We start from the raw sequence: 23,711 nt of genomic DNA, 5'->3' as shown, positions 1-23,711 counted from the left end.
TAGGTAATAGCAGGAGCAGTTTAATATCAAAACCAACAGCATAAAGAATAATCCAACATGGGTACAAAACTCGACGCCCACCAGTAAACATGTGCACAAGCACTTACAACAAACAATTCCACACAAAGACATGGGGGGAACAGAGGGTTAAATACACAACAAATAATGAGGGAAATGGAAACCAGGTGTGTAGGAAAACAAGACAAAACAAATGGAAAATAAAAAGTGGATCGATGATGGCTAGAAGACCGGTGACGCCGACCGCCAAAAGCCGCCCGAACAAGGAGAGGCAACGACTTCGGTGGAAGTTGTGACAGTACCCCCTTGACGAGTGGCTCCTGTAGCGCGCCGACACCGGCCTCAGGGATGACCCTGAGGGTGAGGTGCAGGGCGATCCGGACGGAGACTCCCACAGCATTGAAGGATCCAACACATCCTCCACCGGAACCCAGCATTTCTCCTTCGGACCGTACCCCTCCCAGTCCACGAGGTACTAAAGGCCCCTCGCCCGACGTCTCGAATCCAGTATGGATCGAACGGAGTACGCTGGGGCCACCTCGATGTCCAGAGGGGGCAGAGGAACCTCCCACACCTCAGACTCCTGGAGCGAGCCAGCCACCACCTGCCTGAGGAGAGACACATGGAACGAGGGGTTAATACGGTAGTTGGGGGGAAGCTGTAACCTGTAACTCACCTCATTCAGTCTCCTCGGGACTTTAATTGGCCCCACAAACCGCGGACCCAGCTTCCGGCAGGGCAGGCGGAGGGGCATGTTTCGGGTCGAGAGCCAGACCCAGTCCCCCGGTGCGAACACCGGGGCCTCACTGCAGTGATGGTCTGCACAGGCTTTCTGGTGCAGCACGGTGCACTGAAGGTGAACATGAGCGGCGTCCCATGTCTCCTCCTCGTGCCGAAACCAGTCATCCACCGCAAGAGCCTCAGTCTGAGTCTGATGCCAAGGAGCCAGAATCGGCTGATACCCCAGTACGCACTGGAAGGGGGAGAGGTTAGTGGAGGAGTGGCAGAGCGAGTTCTTGGCCATCTCCGCCCACTCCCCTGGCCAGTCCTGGGAATAAGACCTAAGAAACCTACCCACATTCTGGTTAACTCTCTCCACCTGCACGTTACTCTCGGGGTGAAAACCCGAGGTAAGGCTGATTGAGACCCCCAGACGTTCCATAAACGCCCTCCAGACCCTCAGTGAACTGGGGACCCTGATTAGACACTATGGCCTCAGGCACCCCGTAGTGCCGGAAGACGTGTGTAAACAAGGCCTCCGCAGTCTGTAGGGCCGTAGGGAGACCAGGCAGAGGAAGGAGATGGCAGGACCACAACGACCAGAATCGTGGTGTTACCCTGTGAGGGAGGAAGATCCACCGACAGGTGCGACCATGGCCGTTGTAGAACGAGTAAGGGGAGTAGCTTACCTCTGGGCAGGTGCCTAGGAGCCTTACACTGGGCGCACACCGAGCAGGAGGAAACATAAACCCTCACGTCCTTAGCCAAAGTGGGCCACCAGTACTTCCCACTCAGACAGCGCACCGTCCAACCGATGCCTGGATGACCAGAGGAGGGTGACATGTGGGCCCAATAGATCAGCCAGTCACGGACAGCAAACAAAACGTACATACGCCCAGTGGGACACTGGATGGGAGTAGGCTCTGCACGTAGCACCTGCTCAATGTCCGCGTCCAGCTCCCACACTACCGGCGCCACCAGGCAGGAGGCCGGGAGTATGTGGGTGGGATCCATGGGCCGCTCCTCTGTGTCATACAGCCGGGACAGAGTGTCGGCCTTGGCATTCTGGGAACCTGGTCTGTAAGAGAGGGTGAAAACAAAACGGGTGAAAAACATGGCCCACCTTGCCTAGGGAGGGTTCAGTCTCCTCGCCACCCGGGTAGCACCAACTGAAACCCCTAAACATCTACCGAGAACTCTCGCGACCACCCCGTGAGAGCCCTCTGTTGCCACGAAACAGTGGGGTTGTGACAGGCTAACCAGGGTAGGCCTAGCACCACGGGAAACGCAGGAGAGTCAATAAGAAAGAGACTGATTCTCTCCTTGTGATCCCCCTGCGTCACCATGCCCAGGCCTCCCTAATCAACCCGTACTCAAATGGTCGACTGTCTAAGGTGTGAACGGGGAAGGGCACAGCCACGGGAACAATGGGGACCCCTAAACTATGGCCAAACGATTTGTCTATAAAATACCCAGCCACACCTGAATCTACGAGCGCCTTATGCTGGGAATGCGTGGAAAATTCAGGAAAAGTGACATACAAAAACATGTGTGCAACAGAGGGCTCTGGGTGAGATTGGTGCCGGCTCACCTGGGGTGACACCAGATGGTGCACGAGACAGAACCTCCTCCGGTCTCCCTACGCACAGCACCTCCTAGCTCCATGGGCACTGGAGCGGTGGTGCTGGGGGATGGAACCGACAGTCCCCACTCTGGATGTCCGTGGGTAGCCAGCAGGTTATCCAACCGAATAGACAGGTCCACCAGCTGGTCGAAGGTGAGGGTGGTGTCCCTGCAGGCCAACTCCCGATGGACGTCCTCGCACAAACTGCGGTCGGTAGTGGTCGATCAGGGACCTGTTGCTCCACCCCACGCTGGCAGCCAGGGTCCGAAAGTCCATGGCGAACTCCTGGACACTCCTCGTCCCCTGCCTTAGGTGGTAGAGATGTTCACCTGCTGCTCTACCCTCGGGCGGGTGATCGAAGACTGCCCAGAAACGGTGGGTGAAATCCTTGAGATGGGCCGCGTCTCCTTCTCCCCACACGGCGCTGGCCCACTCCAGGGCTTTCCCTGAGAGGCAGGAGACGAGGGCGGACACCCTCTCACGGCCCAAAGGAGCCGGGTGGACGGTTGCCATGTAGAGCTCTAGCTGCAATAGGAAACCCTGGCAGCGTGCAGCCGTCCCATTGTATTCCCAGGGAAGGGTGAGACGAATCCCACTGGGACCGGGTGAAGGGGAGGCGAGTAGTGGAGGCCCTGGTTGTGCTGGGGGAGGAGCTGGAGGAACTCCCTGTCTCTGCCAGCAGTCCATGGTTTGGACAAGGCGGTCCATGGCGGCGCCGAGATGGTGGATCATCGCCGCTTGCTCCTGGACGCGCTCCTCGACCCCTTTTCCAGGGGCACCTGCTCCTGCTCCTTATGGTGGTGTGGAATTCTGTAATGGGGTGCGTAACTGGTGGCAGTGAAGTCAGAAGCAGGAGAGCAGAACTAGGTAATAGCCGGAGCAGTTTAATATCAAAACCAACGGCATAAAGAATAAACCAACATGGGTACAAAACCCGACGCACACCAGTAAACATGTGCACAAGCACTTACAACAAACAATTCCACACAAAGACATGGGGGAACAGAGGGTTAAATACACAACAAATAATGAGGGAAATGGAAACCAGGTCTGTAGGAAAACAAGACAAAACAAATGGAAAATGAAAAGTGGATCGACGATGGCTAGAAGACCGGTGACGCCGAATGCCGAACGCCGCCCGAACAAGGACAGGAAATGACTTCGGTGGAAGTCATGACACTCATAGAGGATGTAGATACTTTTTCAACCTCTCTGGATTAAAACCAAATTATGATGTGTATTATATTACGTATTTCATCACAAAGAAATACAGCTTTTACATTACTGTGTAGTTTACCAATAAAAAAATATATTCCATTTAGAATGGTAAATCAGGCCAAATTAAAATGGCCTATTTATATAATGAATATGAATTTGGAGGGCAGAAATTATTAAATGTTATAGCATTAGACCTCTCACTAAAGGCGTCAGTCATACAAAAGTAGTACCTAAATCCGAACTGATTCTATAGCAAATTAGTAAGAATGTCTCACCTCATGTTCAAGAATGGTCTTTTTCACTTTGTTCAGATTACAACCGCTCACTTTTGAAATAATCTCCAAAATAACGTTATTTTTTAAACAAGCCATAGAAAGTTGACTGAAATTTTTATTTAATCCACCAGAAAAGACAGAACAAATAATACAACAAATGTTGTGGTTAAACTCAAATATACTAATCAATAAAATGTTTAAAAGTGTATAATCTTTGAAAATGATATCATAAATAGGACTGGTGGAGTTGTTACACATGCAGCTAACACAAATTCATGGAAATGTCTGCTCTACGCAAAATTACAAACAACTACTTGCAGCATTACCGCAAAAATGGAAGAGGCAAGTGGAAGGGGGAAAAAGTAAGGAACTTGTCTGTCGGCTCTGCATTAAAGATCAAAATTGGTTAAAAAAATTGTGATAAATAAAAATGTATATCACTTTAATTTAATTTAAGAACCAAAAAATTGACAGCTGTGCCATATAGATTGCAAAATAGTTGGGAAGAGATTTTCGTTGTACTGATTCCATGGCACATGGGTTATGAATTGACACGCAAAATGACTTTGAATTTTTCAATGGAAATTATTATGCTACATTTTTGCAACCAATAGGATATTATATATATATATACAGTACAGTATCGGTCAAATGTTTGGACACACCTTCTCATTCCAGAGTATTTCTATATTTTTACTATTTTCTACATTGTAAAATAATAGTGAAGACATCAAAACTATTAAATAACACATATGGAATCATGCAGTAACCAAAAGAGTGTTAAACAAATTAAAATATATTTTATGTTTGAGATTCTTTAAAGTAGCCACCCTTTGCCTTGATGACAGCTTTGCACACTCTTGGCGTTCTATCAACCAGTTTCATGAGGTAGTCACCTGGAATGCATTTCAGTTAACAGGTGTTTCTTGTTAAAAGATCATTTGTGGAATTTCTTTCCTTCTTAATGAGTTTCAGCCAATCAGTTGTGTTGTGACAAGGTAGGGGTGGTATACAGGTAGCCTAGTGGTTAGAGCGTTGGGCTAGTAAGTAAGCGAAAAGTTGCTAGATCGAATCCCCGAGCTGACAAGGTAAAAATATGTTGTTCTGCCCCTGAACAAGGCAGTTAACCCACTGTTCCTAGGCCGTCTTTGTAAATAAGATTTTTTTTCTTAACTGATTTGCCAAGGTAAAAAAAGAAGAAAAAAGAACAGCTCAAATAAGCAAAGAGAAATGACAGTCAATGCTGGAAAATATCAAGAACTTTGAAAGTTCATAAAGTGCAGTCGCAAAAACCCTCAAGCGCTATGATTAAACTGGCTCTCACGAAGACCACCACAGGAAAGGATGACCCAGAGTTACCTGCAGAGGATAAGTTCATTAGAGTTACCAGCCTCAGAAATTGCAGCCCAAATAAATGCTACATAGAGTTCAAGTAACAGACACATCTCAACATCAACTGTTCAGAGAAGACTGAGTGAATCAGGCCTTCATGGTCGAATTGCTGCAAAGAAACCACTTCTTGCTTGGGCCAAGAAACATGAGCAATGGACATTAGAACGGTGTAAATATGTCCTTTGGTCTGATGAGTCCAAATTTGAGATTTTTGGTTCCAACCGTCTTGCCTTTATGAGAGGTGAACAGATGATCTCCAAATGTGTGGTTCCCACCGGGAAGCATGGAGGAGGTATGATGGTGCTTTGCTGGTGACACTGTCTGTGATTTATTTAGAATTCAAGGCACTCTTAACCAGCATGGCTACCACAGCATTCTGCAGCAATATGCCATCCCATCTGCTTTGCTTTTAGTGGATCATTTGTTTTTCCACAGGACAATGACCCAACACACCTCCAGGCGGTGTAAGGGCTATTTGACCAAGAATGAGAGTGATGAAGTGCTGCATCAGATGACCTGGCCTGCACAATCACCCAACCTCAACCCAATTGAGATGGTTTGGGATGAGTTGGACCGCAGAGTGAAAGAAAAGCAGCCAACAAGTGCTCAGCATATGTTGGAACTCCTTTAAGACTGTTGGAAAAGCATTCCAGGTGAAGCTGTTTGAGAGTAATGCCAAGAGAGTGCAAAGCTGTCATCAAGGCAAAGGGTGGCTACTTTGAAGAATCTCAAATCTCAAATATATTTTGATTTATTTAACACTTTTTGGGTTACTACATGATTCCGTATGTGTTATTTCATAGTTTTGATGTCTTCACTATTATTCTACAATGTTGAAAATAGTAAAATAAAGAAAAACTCTTGAATAAGTACAGTGAGGAGAACAAGTATTTGAATACACTGCTGATTTTGCAGGTTTTCCTACTTACAAAGCATGTAGAGGTCTGTCATTTTTAATCATAGGTACACTTCAACTGTGAGAGACGGAATCTAAAACAAAAATCCAGAAAATCACATTGTATGATTTTTAAGTTTTTGCATTTTATTGCATGACATAAGTATTTGATTCATCAGAAAAGCAGAACTTAATATTTGGTACAGAAAACTTTGTTTGCAATTATAGAGATCATACTTTTCCTGTAGTTCTTGACCAGGTTTGCACACACTGTAGCAGGGATTTTGGCCAACTCTTCCACACAGACCTTCTCCAGATCCTTCAGGTTCTCTTACTGAGGGAAGGAGGTTGTTGGCCAAGATCTCGCGATACATGGCCCCATCCATCCTCCCCTCAATACGGTGCAGTCGTCCTGTCCCCTTTTCAGAAAAGCATCCCCAAAAAATTATGTTTCCACCTCCATACTTCACGGTTGGGATGGTGTTCTTGGGGTTGTACTCATCCTTCTTCTTCCTCCAAACACGGCGAGTGGAGTTTAGACCAAAAAGCTCTATTTTTGTCTCATCAGACCACATGACCTTCTCCCATTCCTCCTCTGGATCATCCAGATGGTCATCGGCAAACTTCAGACGGGCCTGGACATGCGCTGGCTTGAGCAGGGGGACCTTGCGTGCGCTGCAGGATTTTAATCCATGACGGCGTAGTGTGTTACTAATGGTTTTCTTTGAGACTGTGGTCCCAGCCCTCTTCAGGTCATCGACCAGGTCCTGCCATGTACTTCTGGGCTGATCCCTCACCTTCCTCATGATCATTGATGCCCCACGAGGTGAGATCTTGCATGGAGCCCCAGAACGAGGGTGATTGACCATCATCTTGAACTTCTTCCATTTTCTAATAATTGCGCCAACAGTTGTTGCCTTCTCACCAACCTGCTTGCCTATTGTCCTGTAGCCCATCCCAGCCTTGTGCAGGTCTACAATTTACCCCTGATGTCCTTACACAGCTCTCTGGTCTTGGCCATTGTGGAGAGGTTGGAGTCTGTTTGATTGAGTGTGTGGACAGGTGTCTCTTATACAGGTAACGAGTTCAAACAAGTGCAGTTAATACAGGTAATGAGTGGAGAACAGGAGGGCTTCTTAAAGAAAAACTAACAGGTCTGTGAGAGCCAGAATTCTTACTGGTTGGTAGGTGATCAAATACTTATGTCATGCAATAAAATGCAAATGAATTACTTAAAAATCATACAATGTGATTTTCTGGATTTTTGTTTTAGATTCCATCTCTCACAGTTGAAGTGTACCTATGATAAAAATTACAGACCTCTACATGCTTTGTAAGTAGGAAAACCTGCAAAATTGCAGTGTATCAAATACCTGTTCTCCCCACTGTAGGTGTGTCCAAACTTTTGACTGGTACTATATATTTACCCCCAAAATATATGAGGGATTGGAAATGATGCAATATTGATGGAATCTACAATCTATCCACAATACTAAAGCTGATCTACCCCCCCCCCCCCCCCAAAAAAAAGGTACACAAGGGAAAATAAATGAACATAAATATGGGTTGCCCTTTTCTTGAAGCAACAGGTCACAAATATTGTTGCTGTGATGGCACGCTGTTGTATTTCACACAATAGATATGGGAGTTCATCAAAATTGGGTTTGTTTTCGAATTCTTAGTGCATCTGTGTAATCTGAGGGACATATGTGTCTCTAATATAGTCATACATTTGGCAGGAGGTTAGGAAGGGCAGCTCAGTTTCCACCTCATTTTGTGGGCAGAGTGCACATAGCCTGTCTTCTCTTGTGAGAGCTTATGGTGGCCTTAATAGCAAGGCTATGCTCACTGAATATGTACATAGTCGAAGCTTTCCTTAAGTTTGGGTCAGTCACAGTGGTCCGGTATTTGGCCACTGTGTGCTCTCTGTTTAGGGCCAAATAGCATTCTAGTTCGCTCTGTTTTTTTGTTAATTCTTTTCAATGTGTTATGTAATTATATTTTTGTTTCTCATGATTTGGTTGGGTCTAATTTTGTTGCTGTCCTGGCGCTCTGTGGAGTCTGTTTGTGTGTTTGTGAACAGAGCTCTAGAACCAGCTTGCTTAGGGGACTCTTCTCCAGGTTCATCTCTCTGTAGGTGATGGCTTTGTTATGGAAGGTTTGGTAATCGCTTCCTTTTAGGTGGTCGTAGAATTTAACGTCTCTTTTCTGGATTTTGATAATTAGCGGGTGTCGGCCTAATTCTGCTCTGTATGCATTATTTGGTGTTTTACGTTGTACACTGAGGATATTTTTTTGTATAACTCTGCATGCAGAGTCTCAATTTGGTGTTTGTTCCATTTTATGAATTAATGGTTAGTGAGCAGATCCCAGACCTCACAACCATAAAAGGCAATGGGTTCTACAACTGATTCAAGTATTTTTAGCCAGATCGTGACTGATATGTGAAATTTTATGTTCCTCTTGCCTTGTCTCTCAACTCGTTCACAGCTTTGTAGAAGTTACTTGTGGTGCTGATGCTTAGGCCGAGGTATGTATATATATTTTTGTGCTCTAGGGCAATGGTGTCTAGATGGAATTTGTATTTGTGGTCCTGGCAACTGGACCTTTTTTGGAACACCAATATTTTTGTCTTACTGAGATTTACTGTCAGGGCTCAGGACTGACAGAATCTGTGTGGAAGATATAGATGCTGCTATAGGCCCTCCTTGGTTGGGGACAGAAGCACCAGATCATCAGCAAACAGTCGACATTTGACTTCAGATTCTAGTAGGGTGAGGCCGGCTGCTGCAGACTGTTCTAGTGCCCTCGCCAACTCGTTGATATATATATGTTGAAGAGAGTGGGGCTTAAGCTGCATCCCTGTCTCACCCCACAGCCCTGTGGAAAGATGTGTGTGTTTTTTCCCAATTTTAAAAGTTTTTTCCCAATGTTGTTTGTGTACATGGATTTTTATTATGTCTTATGTTTTTCCCCGAACACCACTTTCCATCAATTTGTATAGCAGACCCTCATGCCAAATGGAGTCAAAAGCTTTTTTGAAATCAACAAAGCATGAGAAGACTTTTCCTTTATTTATGTTTGTTTGCCAATTAGGGTGTGCAGGAAGAATAAGTGGTCAGTCAAACAGTAATTTGGTAAAATGCAAATTTGACATTTGCTCAGTACATGGTTTTCGCTGAGGAAATATTCAAGTCTGCTGTTAATGATAATGCAGAGGATTTTCCCAAGGTTGCCGTTGACGCATATTCCACGGTAGTTATTGGGGTCAAATTTGTCTCCACTTTTGTGGATTAGGGTGATTAGTCCTTGGTTCCAAAATTGGGACTATGCCTGAGCTGAGGATGATGTTAAAGAGTTTAAGTATAGCCAAATTTGTGGTTTGTATATTTTATCATTTCATTTAAGATACTATCAACCCCACAGGTCTTTTTGGTTTGGAGGGTTTGTATTTTGTCCTGTAGTTCATTCAATGTAATTGGAGAATCCAGTAGGTTCTGGTAGTCTTGAATAGTTGATTCTAAGATTTGTGTTTGATCATGTATGTGTGTTTGCTGTTTTTTCTTTGTTCCAGGGCCAAAAAGATTGGAGAAGTGGTTTACCCATACATCTCCGTTTTGGATAGATAACTCTTTGTGTTTGTTCAGTGTTTTCCAATTTTCCCAGAAGTGGTTAGAGCCTATGGATTCTTCAATTACATTTATTTATCCCTCTTCTATTGTGGCCACTAGAGGGCGACCTTTATCCTGGATAACACTTTTCATTTTAAAGGGACAGCGCAGTCAAAAACATAATTTTCTGTGTTTTATATATATTTCCATACTGTGAGGTTGGAGAAATACTGTGAAATTGTGAAAATTATGATAATGCACTGTTTGAAAAGACCGCCTGAAATTTCAACTTGTTTGGCAGCGTGGATTTTTTGGTCACCAATACATCAGATAATGATAGGTTCACCATTTAGTAATTTGAACTACCACTCAAAAAATACAAGATACACATTTCAAAACTGTTTTTTTTAAAGTGCTAAATAGAAAGAATGGTAGATGGTAAATATAATTTTCCATATGGTATTTCACTATAAGTTGACATAAAACATTTTTGTATACGATGGCAGGTTGTGAGCATGTTGAGAAACATGTCTGTCTTACAGTTTCATTATCCTTATACAGTACATACTTTATGTTGGACAAATCATCAGAAATAGAGGTATTATAAAGCAGTTAGCTACTGTAAAATCGTGGCACAGTGTTGTATGCCATTTCTGCCCAATGCAACATTGTACAAGATCACTTTTTTGCTTGTCTTGTCAACGGATAAGGTATTGCCTATATCTCTGCTTACAGTGTATCAATAAAATTCAGATGAGTGGAATATAATGTTATATGTAATCCAGGTATTTCAACAGCGCATTGTACACTGCACTATAATTCCAAATGGTAGCACATAGTGACTCTTTCCACTTTGTCCTATTGAAGCACACTGGCTGATGGAGAATGATTATGTAGTATTTACAGCCACATCCATGATTAGATTTTACCTTCCAAAATAAATGTATGTCAAATCGATACATTTGTGAGGTAAGAATAAGGAAAATGAAACATAACTATATTGTTTATTGTAAATTACAACTTTATACTACTACATTACTAGCTAAAGCCCCTTCAGAAAGTTTTCATGCCCCTTGATTTATTCCACATTTTGTGTTATAGCCTGAATTCAAAATTGATTCAGTCTACTTTCCCCTCACCCATCTACACTCAATACCCCATAATGACAAAGTGACAACATGTTTATTTTTAAAAAATGTATTAAAAATCAAAATAGAGAAATAACACATTTACATAAGTACTAACACCCTTGTGTCGATACTTTGTAGGGTACATCTGTAAGAGCTTTCCAAACCTGGATTGTGCAACATTTTCCCATTATTCTTTAAAAAATTCTTCAAGCTCTGTCAAATTGGTTGTTGATCATTCCTAGACAACCATTCTCGGGTGTTGCCGTACATTTGCAAGATTTAAGTAAAAATTGTAACCTGGCCACTCAGGAACATTCACTGTCTTCTTGGTAAACAACTCCAGTGTAGATTTGGCCTTGTGTTTTAGGTTATTGTCCTACTGAAAGGTGCATTCATCTCCCAGTCTCTGGTGGAAAGCAGACTGAACCAGGTTTTCCTCTAGGAATTTGCCTGTGCTTAGCTCCATTCCATTTATTTTTGTATCATGAAAAACTCCCAAGTTCTTAACAAGCATACCCATAACTTGATGCAGCCACCACTATACTTGAAAACATGAAGAGTGGTACTCAGTAATGTGTTTTATTGGATTTGTCCCAAACATAACACTTTGTATTCAGGACAAAAGGTTAATTGCTTTGCCACATTTTTTGCAGTATTACTTTAGTGCCTTGTTACAAAGAGGCTGCATGTTTTGGAATATTGTTATTATGTACCAGCTTCCTTCTTTTCACTCTGTCAATTTCGTTAGTATTGTGGAGATACTACAATGTTGTTGATCCACCTACTCAGTCAGTTACGTGCCTGCCGCCCCCACATCAGTTTGGCCCCTGGCCCTCCCAGCTGCGACCCTGACCCAGTTGAGTGAACCGACTGCCTTTCTGTTCCAGTTTTCACTGCCGGCCGCTCTGGCCTCCCGGCTAACTAAACTGCACTATCGTCATAGCCTCACGCAGCTATCCCACTCTCGGGTCCCGCTGCCCCCGCAGCCGTTCGGCCCCTGGCTCTCTCAGCTGTGACCCTGTCCCTTCTTATCCAGTTTTCATCTTGTTTTAAATATACTTTAGTATCAAAAGTCAATGTAATTGCTAAAATATACTTAAGTATCAAGAGTAAAAGTATAAACAATTTAAAATTCCTAATATTTGGAAACCAGACAGCGCCATTTTATTGTTATTTTATTTACGGTTAGCCAGGGGCACACTCCAACACTCAGAAATCTTTACAAACTAAGCATGTATGTTTAGTGAGTCCGCCAGATCAGAGGCAGTTCGGATGACCAGGGATTTTCTCTTGGTAAGTGTGTGAATTTGTCAATTTTCCTGTCCTGCTAAGTATTCAAAATGTAACGAGTACTATTGGGTGACAAGGAAAATGCATGGAGTAAAACGTACATTATTTTCTTTAGGGATGTAGTGAAGTAAAAGTCAAAGTTACCAGAAATATAAATGGTAAAATAAAGTACAGATACTCCAAAAAACGAATTAAGTAGTACTTTAACCTCTGAAATGTAATGTTAAAATGTAGCTTTCTGCCTAAATAGACATACCCAAAAGTAACTGCTATTCATGTGCAATTACATGATTCTGACATGCAAAAACATGGTATGTTTGGAAAGAAGACATCTGGGAGGTGTCAGGGGACATTTGGGGGATACTCATGTTTTTTCAACCTCTCCAAAGTGCCTGAATGTTTAGCCTTAGCATATCCAATGTATTGGTCCCACATACAAATAAACTGTTTACAAAAACAACACAAAAGCAACAGATATACACTACCATTCAAAGGTTTGGGGTACCTTAAAACTGTCCATTACGTTAACATCAAACTGATCAGAAATACAGTGTAGACATTGTTAATGTTGTAAATGACTTTTGTAGCTGGAAAAGGCTGATGTTTTATGGAATATCGACATAGGCATACAGTGGCCCATTATCAGCAAGCATCACTCCTGTGTTCCAATGGCAAATTGTGTTAGCTAATCCAAGTTTATAATTTTAAAAGGCTAATTGATCATTAGAAAAGCCTTTTGCAATTATGTTAGCACAGCTGGAAACTGTTGTCCTGATTAAAGAAGCAATAAAAAGAGCCTTCTTTAGACTAGTTGAGTATCTGGAGCATCGGCATTTGTGGGTTCAATTACAGGCTCAAAATGGCCAGAAACAAATAACTTTCTTCTGAAACTCGTCAGTCTATTCTTGTTCTGAGAAAGGAAGGCTATTCCATACGAGAAATTGCCAAGAAACTGAAGATCTCGTACAAAGCTGTGTACTACTCCCTTCACAGAACAGCGCAAACTGTCTCTAACCAGAATAGAAAGAGGAGTGGGAGGCCCCACGGCACAACTGAGCAAGAGGACAAGTACATTAGAGTGTTTAGTTTGAGAGACAGATGCCTCAAAAGTCCTGAACTGGCAGCTTCATTAAATTTTACCCACAAAACACCAGTCTCAATGTCAACAGTGAAGAGGCGACTCCGGGATGCTGGCTTACTCCTGGCTAACGTCTCTTTCCCACAGCAAGCACCAGTTAGCCTCGAGCTAGGCCCATCTCCCGGCTAGCCAAAGAGGTGCACCAGCCAATTCTTGGGCTACAATACCTCTTTTGCTAATTGGCCTGGACCCTTTATTGCTGACATGGAGCCCTGCCGATCCATCACGACTTGTCTGCCGACGTCACCGTCCGAGGTGGTTTCAACAGGCTCTTTCATTGCGACGTCACCGGATGCCCATCTGCTAGCACCGGCCCGCTAGCTATCTGAATCGCCTTGTCTCCAGCTCGCCTAGAGTAGCAGCGACTACAGAATTGGCTCCCTGACTCATCTAGTGCTACTCTTTGGACCCTATGATCACTTGGCTACACATGCCACTCCCATTCCCCAGGCGCTCTCATTTGTTGACTTCTGTAACTGTAAAAGCCTTGGATTCATGCATGTTAACATTAGAAGCCTCCTCCCTAAGTTTTATTCACTGCTTTAGCACACTCTGCCAACTCTGATGTCCTAGCCGTGTCTGAATCATGGCTTAGGAAGGCCACCAAAAATCCAGAAATGTCCTATAACTATAAAATTTTCCAACAAGATAGAACTGCCAAAAGGGCCGTTGCAGTCTACTGCAGAGTTCTGTCTTACTATCCAGGGCTGTGCCCAAACAATTCAAGCTTCTACTTTTAAAAATCCACCTTTCCAGAAACAAGTCTCTCACCGTTTCTGCTTGTTATAGACCCCCTTCAGCCCCCAGCTATGCCCTGGACACCATATGTGAGTTGATTGCCCCCCCATCCATCTTCAGAGTCCGTACCGTTAGGTGACCTAAACTGGGATATGTTTAACATCCCGGCCGTCCTACAATCTAAGCTAGATGCCCCTCAATCTCACACAAATTATTAAGGAACCTACCAGCTACAACCCTAAATCCGTAACCATGGGCACCCTCTTAGATATCATCCTGACCAACTTGCCCTCTAAATACACCACATTGCCTGTGTGCGTGATCGGTCCCCGGTCAAATGACCACCCCTCATCACTGTCAAACGCTCCCTAAAACACTTCAGCAAGCAGGCCTTTCTAATCGACCTGGCCAGGGTATCCTGGAAGGATATTGACCTCATCCCGTCAGTAGAGGATGTCTGGTTATTCTTTAAAAGTACTTTCCTCGCCATCTTAAATAAGCATGCCCCATTCAAAAAATGTATAACTAAGAACAGATATAGTCCTTGGTTCACCCCAGACTTGACTGCCCTTGACCAGCACAAAAACATCCTGTGGCATTCTGCATTAGCATCTAATAGCCCCTGCGATATGCAACTTTTCAGAGAAGTCAGGAACCAATATACTCAGTCAGTTAGGAAAGCTAAGGCTAGCTTTTTCAAACAGAAATTTGCATCCTGTAGCACCAATTCCCAAATGTTTTGGGACACAAAAGTCCATGGAGAATAAGAGCACCTCCTCCCAGTTGCTCACTGCACTTAGGTTAGGAAACACTGTCACCATCGATAATCAATAATTTCAATAAGCATTTTTTCTAGGGCTGCCCAAGCTTTCCACCTGGCTACCCCTACACCGGCCAACAGCTTAGCACCCCCAGCAGCAACTTGCCCAAGCCCACTCTCGCTTCTCCTTCACACAAATCCAGACAGCTAGCTGATGTTCTGAAAGAGCTGCACAATCTGGATCCTCGTTCTAAAATGATCAGCCAAAATTGTTGAAACCCCTATTTCTAGCCTGTTAAACCTCTCTTTCGTATTGTCTGAGATTCCCAAAGATTGGAAAGCTGATGCGGTCATCCCCCTCATTAAAGGGGGTGACGCTCTAGACCCAAACTGTTATAGACCTACAGTATATTCATCCTGCCCTGCCTTTTTAAAATCTTCGAAAGCCATGTTAACAAACAGATCACCGACTATTTTGAATCCCACCGTACCTTCTCCACTATGCAATCTGGTTTCCTACCTGGTCATGGGTGCACTTCAGCCACGCTCAAGGTCCTAAACAAGATCATAACCGTCATCGATAAAAGATAGTACTGTGCAGCCGTCTTCATCGACCCGGCGAAGGCTTTCGACTCTATCAATCACCTCATTCTTACCGGTAGATTCAATAGCCTTGGTTTCTCAAATGACTGCCTCGACTGTTTCACCAACTACTTCTCAGATAGAGTTCAGTGTGTCAAATTAGAGGGTCCGTTGTCCGGACCTCTGGCAGTCTCTATGGGGGTGCCACAGGGTTCAATTTTCGGGCCGACTCTTTTCTCTGTATAGATCAATGATTTTGCTCTTGCTGCTGGTGATTCTCTGATCCACCTCTACGCAGACGACACCATTCTGTATGCATCTGGCCCTTCTTTGGACAGTGTTAACAAACCTCCAGATGAGCTTCAATGCCATACAACACTCCTTGTAGTGTTGTCAATTAAAGGTTCTTTATTATAAATTCAGCTTTTACAACTATGACAACACACAGTATCACTGCGGCCCAATTAGGACACCATAGTGCCCTCAAAGCTCATCACGAAGCTAAGGACCCTGGGACTAAACACCTCCCTCTGTAACTGGATCCTGGACTTCCTGACGGGCCTCCCCCAGGTGGTAAGGGTAGGTAACAACACATCTGCCACACTGATACTCAACACTTCTTAAAGTATTGTTGGTTAAGGGCTTGTAAGTAAGTATTTCACTGTATTTGGCCCTTTGTGACAAATACAATTTGATTTGATTTGAAATGCATAATAGGGCTAGGATTTAGGGCTGTAGGCTAACTTTGAGCACCCGGGCAAACTAACAGCAGTTGATTCACTCACGGAACGGTGGCCAATGTTCATTCGTTCGGCAATACCCGTGCAGGGTACCCGTGCAGGGGTCGTTAGTTGATGGCTGGTTTGGTCATCAATGGCAGGTTCAGTTGTCAGTGGCTGCTTGCTGGGCGGTCTCTCATTCAACGCTGGGCCTGCTGGGTTGTAGCCTCTTGTAGCTGTGTCGGGCGTGTCCCCTGTATCAGTAAACATACAAATAGAGCATGTACTGGCCAACAGTTGAAGTCACAATCACATGTTGGAAATAAGCACCTTCCTTTTGATCACATTGTATGAGTTGTCTTTTTCCCACACAGGTGATTAGCGAAGAGGAGCAGCAACGAGGTAGATGTCAGTCACTCGAGAGGTCCCCGGTCCAAATGGTACACTCAAGGAAAGTTCGAGTTCCTTTTGACTCTAGTTCTGGGTTGTGTTTAGCAATTAGTTTGGGGAGGGAAGAGGTGATAAGGAATTGTCAACAGCTGTCTCAATATCACTTTAGTCCATGTCAATCTTTGGAATCACATCACAACATACAGTACAAGCAAGCAAAATAGTCCATGCGTTTCAATTTGATTTCACACGTGAGAATGTAAGGAATTAAGTGAAAGGCACTCGTTGTAAACAACACACAGCACACGTGAATAAAAGCCACTCATAAATAGACATGATGTCACATAATAAGACATGCTGAAACGTAATATAAAGAGAATGGCCGTCTCTAGTTTAGTAAGTGTTTTGTGAGTATCTCTGTGTGACTGAGTGCGAGTGTGTGAGTGTGGTTGGGTGTGTGAGTGTGTGGAGGGTGCTGGATGCTCTGCAGGGGTCTGCCATGTCAATCCAGCCGTGTCTGTGCACTGTAACGGAAAACTGTAATTTATGCGGTAATTTTCAGTATTGTCAACACTAAAATATTCAGAAATGTTTTACTGCAGCATTCTGGGCAGGGAAAGATTTGTTCTATTTGTTCTATGTAATTTCATCGCACAGAATTCAGAACCATACCGTGTCTTTGGAACGCCAAAGACCTTTTGACCACTAGTGGTTGCATGGTATTGTTTTGGATCATTAACATATTTTGACGTGTTTTGATGTGTGCCTTGTAAGAGGCTATATTTGTTTCACCAGTGAGTGAGAATTCTGTACCAGTTTCACTGGTATGTGGTAGTAGTGCCCCATTAATGTATAATGTATAAGGGACAGATTGGAGTGGGAGCAAGTCTCTTTTGGTCTGTTTTGCCCTGCCAGTTTGGAAGGCTTTGTTAAGAACTCTAGAAATGCAAGTCATTTAAAACACCAAATATTCATTAATATGCTGTAATGTGTAAACACAATACCTAGCAGCCAACCTGCTTGCAACAATGCCTTGTAATTACAATAAAATACTGTGAAGTACAAACCCATTCCTTCAATGAATTGAAATAAGTAATCCATTCATTCCTTCATTTCAGTTACGGTACCATTTACCTTTTTTTTTGTTTACAGTATAATACAGTCGATTTTACGGTATTGTACTGTGTGTCATTGAACAGTAGTTGCTTTGATACTGTATTTAGATTACAGTAGGTGTACTATAATATGAAATGCAGAATTTTACTTGCCACTGAGCTGCCTGTAAGTTACTATCAAATTCACAGCAAACACTTTACAGTGTGAAAAGAACACCATTGTGAGTCTATCCTGACTGCTGCTATGTAAGCTAATATTGTCACGAATCCCGCTTCCTGAGTCTGTGTTTGCCTGTGTTTCTGTCCTGGAGTGTGTTTCCGGTGTCCTGGAATGCACCCTGTCTGGTTGCCGGGCGAATTAGGTTGTTGGGAGATTGATGTTCACCCGCACCTGTATCCCATCAGTAATCTGCACACCTGTCCTGATCATCACCTCTCCCCTTCAAAAGCTCTGACCTGACATCCATTCCCTGCCGGATCGTTAGCCATGAACAGTATGTTGTGCCAGAGTATCAGCCTCAAGTTGGATAGAATTTGTTTTGTTGTTTGTTACGTATTGCTTGCCTTGAACTTACCTCTGTTTGTTCTGTCTTCAGTTACTCACCCGGATCATTTACCCCATTCCCGCCTGGTCGTCAGAGGATTCCGCTTCCCCATTGGATCCACCTATTTACTCCCATCAACTCACCACCGCTACCCGCTACACCACCTGGATATATCTACCCATTCACATTCACTTGTAAATAAATACTCACCTTCTTTCTACTCTCCTTGTCCTGGTCTGCTTCTGGGTTCGATTTTGAAAAATCGTGACAGAACGATCCGGCCAAGAATGAACCCAGCGGACCTGGATTCCGTTTGCCATGCCGTTACCCAGCAGGGGAAGACATTGGGACAACACAAGACGGCGCTACAGGAGATGGCGGTTGCAATCCAGAAATTATCTGCTAGCTTGACACAGATCCAGGATCAGCTCAGTTTGCTGGCGATTCATTCACCACCTGTTTCACCCATCTCACCTGCCGTGCCTGATGCGGTTTCCTTCCGTGAACCCAAGGTATCGACGCCTGATAAATATGAAGGGGATTTGGGAAGATGCCGTTCGTTTCATATGCAGTGTGGGTTAGTGTTTGATCTGCAGCCCCATTCTTACGCCACTGACAAGGCTAGGATAGCCTTTGTTATTGAACTGCTGCGTGGAAGAGCTCTGGAATGGGCTTCAGCCGTTTGGGAACGACAGGGGACCTGCATGGCTTCATACCAGGAATTCACGGGAGAGATGAGAAGGCTTTTTGACCATCCAGTCCGAGGTAAGGACGCAGCTAAACGTTTGTTCACTCTTCGCCAAGGAGCTCGCAGTGTGGCAGACTTTATGATCGAGTTCAGGACATTGTCTGTGGAGAGTGGTTGGAATGAGGAGTCACTACAAGCGGCTTTTTACCAGGGGTTGTCGGAGCAACTCAAGGACGAGCTGATATCCTATCCAGAGCCTAGTGACCTAGACAGCTTGGTCACTTTATCTATTCGGGTAGATAATAGAGTCCGAGAGAGGAGGGAGAAGCAGTGGGGCCCATCCAATCAATCAGCAACTCGGTTACCATTCGGTTCAGGAAGTGAACCAGAACGTATTGATCGTTATTCCCCACATGGGATTAGTGGAGGGGTCTTGCCACCAGAGCCTGAATCAATGCAAGTGGGGCGACACGGGCTAACTAAGGAGGAGCGCCAACGTAGACGTGAGACCAACAGCTGTCTCTACTGTGGTAGCTCAGGACATTACATCTCCGCTTGTCCACAGCGCTCGTTAAACTGCCCGGCTCGCTAGTTTTGGGAGGAATTTTAGCGAGCCAGATTCAACCTCTCAAGAATCCTGTCAGACCCCGTTTTCCTGCGACCCTTATGAATAAGGATCAGAGCTTAGAGATGAACGCTTTTATCGATTCAGGTGCCGATGGCAGCTTTATTGATGCTGACTTGGTGGAACAGCTGGGGCTTTCCAAGGAGCAATTGCCGGAAGCCATTGAAGCAACCACTCTGAACGGCAGTAGTCTGGCACGGATCACTATGAGGACTGAACTGGTTAAGATGTTGTTGTCGAGTTTATCTCCTTCTTCATTCTGTCCTCGCCCCATGTTCCTCTGGTTCTTGGTTACCCCTGGCTGAAGGAACACAATCCCTCGTTTGATTGGGTGACGGGCAAGGTAACTAGTTGGAGCATTGATTGTCATGCTAACTGTCTTAGGACTGCCTGTTCTCCTGCCATTTCCAGTCAGGTCAGTGACTCTGCTCCTCCTGATTTGTCCCTGGTTCCAGAAACATATCACGAGTTGGGTGAAGTATTCAGTAAACAGAAGGCTCAGTCCCTTCCTCCCCACCGACCTTATGACTGTGCGATTAATCTCTTTCCTGGAGCCGCCTTTCCCAAAGGACGGTTATACAGTATCTCTCGACCTGAACGTGAGGCCTTGGAGACCTACATCAAGGAGTCTCTAGCTGCAAGTCTCATTCGGCCCTCGTCATCACCTCTGGGAGCAGGATTTTTTTTTTGTGAGCAAGAAGGATGGCACTCTTCGACCGTGTATTGATTATCGGGGTTTGAATGATATTACGGTCAAGAACAAGTATCCCCTGCCCTTGATGAGCTCGGCTTTCGATTCTTTACAGGGTGCTATGGTTTTTACGAAGCTTGATTTACGTAATGCTTATCATTTGGTTCGGATCAAAGAGGGGGATGAGTGGTTGACTGGGTTCAATACTCCGAAGGGACATTTCGAGTACCAGGTGATGCCGTTTGGACTGACCAACGCTCCTGCTGTGTTCCAAAGTATGGTGAATGACGTTCTGAGAGATACGATTGGTATTTTTGTGTTCGTTTACCTGGATGATATCCTCATCTTCTTGAAGGAGCTTTCTAGCCACGTTCAACATGTCAAGCAGGTCCTGCAGCGGTTATTGGAGAACCGTCTGTTCGTGAAGGCTGAGAAGTGTGATTTTCACGCCCACACGACGTCCTTCCTCGGTTACATCATCTCCAGGGGAGAGATCAAGATGGACCAAGAGAAGGTTCAGGCGGTTCGGGATTGGGTCCAGCCCGGTTCGAGATTGCAGCTCCAGAGATTCCTGGGGTTTGCAAATTTTTATCGGAGGTTTATCCGTGATTACAGCCGGGTGGCCGCCCCTTTAACTGTACTGACGTCTTGCACCAGAAAGTTCTGTTGGTCTCCTGAGGCAAACCGAGCATTTCTAGATTTGAAGAGCCGATTCACCAACGCCCCGATTCTCTCTCAACCTGACACTTCCCGTCAGTTCGTTGTGGAGGTGGATGCGTCTGATGTGGGGGTGGGCGCCATCCTGTCCCAGCGTAGCTCCACTGACGGTAAACTCCATCCCTGCGCCTTCTACTCTTGTCGTCTTTCTCCAGCTGAAAGAAACTACGATGTGGGTAAACGGGAGCTTCTCGCTGTGAAGCTTGCCTTGGAGGAGTGGCGTCACTGGTTGGAGGGAGCGGAGCAACCGTTTGTGGTCTGGACTGACCACAAGAATCTGGCTTACGTGCAATCGGCTAAACGTCTCAACTCTCGTCAGGCCCGGTGGGCTTTGTTTTTTTGGACGCTTCAATTTTTCCCTGACGTTCCGACCTGGGTCGAAGAACGGGAAGGCGGACGCCCTGTCCCGGATGTTCTCCAAGACGGAGGAGAGTGAGGCCAAGACTGAGACGATTCTTCCCCAGAACGTTGTCGTGGGAGCCGTTACATGGAGGATTGAGGAGGAGGTGATGGCGGCTCTTCGGACACAGCCCGGGCCCGGTAACGGTCCACCCGGTCGGTTGTTCGTGCCTGAGTCGGTTCGTTCTGCTGTCCTTCAGTGGTCCCACGCCAGCAAGATAGCTTGTCACCCTGGTGTTGCTCGGACTATGGCGCTACTGCGCAGACAATTTTGGTGGCTTGCCATGGGAGAAGATACCCGGAGGTTTGTTGCCGCTTGTCCTGTTTGTGCGCAGAATAAGAGTACCAATCGGGCCAGCTCTGGGCTTCTTCACCCCCTACCTATTCCCCGACGACCTTGGTCGCATCTGGCCCTGGATTTTGTCACGGGGTTGCCCTCTTCTGTTGGTAACACGGTTATTCTGACCATTGTGGATAGATTCAGCAAGTTTGCCCACTTTGTTCCCCTCTCCAAGCTGCCTTCTGCCACTGAGACGTCCGAGATCCTGGTTAGGGAGGTGTTCAGGGTCCACGGGTTGCCCTGTGACATTGTTTCTGACCGTGGTCCTCAGTTTTCCTCTGCTGTCTGGAAATCCTTCTGTTTGGCCATTGGAGCTACAGTCAGTCTCACATCTGGATTTCACCCCCAATCTAATGGTCAGGCGGAGAGAGCCAACCAGAAGATGGAGTCCACGCTGCGTTGTCTTGTCTCCTCTGATCCCACCTCTTGGTCATCTCAATTACCCTGGGTCGAGTATGCCCATAATACCCTTCCTTCATCTGCCACTGGGATGTCCCCCTTCCAATGCCTGTATGGATACCAACCTCCCTTGTTTCCTTCTCAGGAGAGGGATCTTTCGGTCCCTTCTGTCCAGGCCCACATTCGTCGTTGCCACCGGACCTGGCATCGGGCCAGGAAGGTTCTCCTTAGAGTTTCTGACCGGTATCAGATCCAGGCGAATCGTCGCCGTATTCCTGCTCCCGCTTATACCATCGGAGATAAGGTGTGGTTGGCTACACGGGATCTTCCTCTACGGACTGAGTCGAGGAAACTGTCACCAAAGTTCATTGGTCCGTTCGTGGTGGAGAGAATCATTAACCCTGCTGTGGTCCGACTCAAATTGCCGGCAACGCTTCGAGTACACCCCACCTTTCATGTCTCCTGCCTCAAGCCGGTTCACCTCAGTCCTCTGTTGCCCCCTCCTCCTCGTCCTCCTCCTCGGATGATCGGAGGTGGTCCTGTCTACACGGTGCGCCGCATCATGGACTCCAGACGGCGGGGTCGAGGGTTCCAATATCTCGTGGATTGGGAAGGATATGGTCCAGAGGAGAGGAGTTGGATTCCTCGGCGTCAGATCCTTGATGACGACCTGCTTCGTGACTTCTACCGCCTGCACCCTGGTGCTCCAGGTAGTCCGCCCGGTGGCGTTCGTCGGAGGGGGGGGTACTGTCACGAATCCCGCTTCCTGAGGCTGTGTTTGCCTGTGTTTCTGTCCTGGAGTGTGTTTCCGGTGTCCTGGAACGCACCCTGTCTGGTTGCCGGGCGAATTAGCTTGTTGGGAGATTGATGTTCACCCGCACCTGTATCCCATCAGTAATCTGCACACCTGTCCTGATCATCACCTCTCCCCTTCAAAAGCTCTGACCTGACATCCATTCCCTGCCGGATCGTTAGCCATGAACAGTATGTTGTGCCAGAGTATCAGCCTCAAGTTGGATAGAATTTGTTTTGTTGTTTGTTACGTATTGCTTGCCTTGAACTTACCTCTGTTTGTTCTGTCTTCAGTTACTCACCCGGATCATTTACCCCATTCCCGCCTGGTCGTCAGAGGATTCCGCTTCCCCATTGGATCCACCTATTTACTCCCATCAACTCACCACCGCTACCCGCTACACCACCTGGATATATCTACCCATTCACATTCACTTGTAAATAAATACTCACCTTCTTCCTACTCTCCTTGTCCTGGTCTGCTTCTGGGTTCGATTTTGAAGAATCGTGACAAATATCTGTTCTCCCTTTCTGGGTCTAAAACTGGGGGAAAGGTCCCAGAGTTACGGATGGCTTCACTGAGTCTGTGTTTGCTTGTGTTACTAATTCCCCTCCTCACTCACTCCCCTAAACCGCAGCAGTGTTCCGGGAACTTTCAATAAATTCTTCTTCCCGAAACGCCGGTTGCAGGATTCTTAGAATCAGGAGGGAATAAGCAAGAAATTCAGAATCTTTCAAGCAGTACTTCCGGGAAACCAGGGAATTTTTTTAAAGTTCCTGGAATGTTGAGACCGTGGTTCTGCATTATCTAAGCAGCAGCGTTGTTGGGGTCAGCCAGCATACACACACACTCAAACACACACAGATAATTCAAGCAGGATGTCTGTCTCTGGTATGACA

The 23,711-nt window shown here is 45.5% G+C and overlaps 1 long non-coding RNA gene across 1 annotated transcript; it reads right to left on the bottom strand.

Moving 5' to 3' along the window:
• Positions 1 to 23,528, bottom strand: LOC149980001 (uncharacterized). The gene is made up of 3 exons (XR_016483667.1): positions 23,265 to 23,528; positions 16,177 to 16,364; positions 1 to 626 (listed from the first exon to the last, which is right to left on the bottom strand). It is a non-coding gene; the product is annotated as an uncharacterized LOC149980001 (long non-coding RNA).
• Positions 23,529 to 23,711: the final 183 nt, after the last annotated feature.

This window comes from Oncorhynchus mykiss, chromosome 10 (genome assembly GCF_057628025.1).
Source record: "Oncorhynchus mykiss isolate SJ-2025 chromosome 10, ASM5762802v1, whole genome shotgun sequence".
Lineage (NCBI taxonomy): Eukaryota > Metazoa > Chordata > Actinopteri > Salmoniformes > Salmonidae > Oncorhynchus > Oncorhynchus mykiss.
Note: the sequence above shows the minus strand (reverse complement) of the source record. Positions and strands in the feature narration are given on the sequence as shown.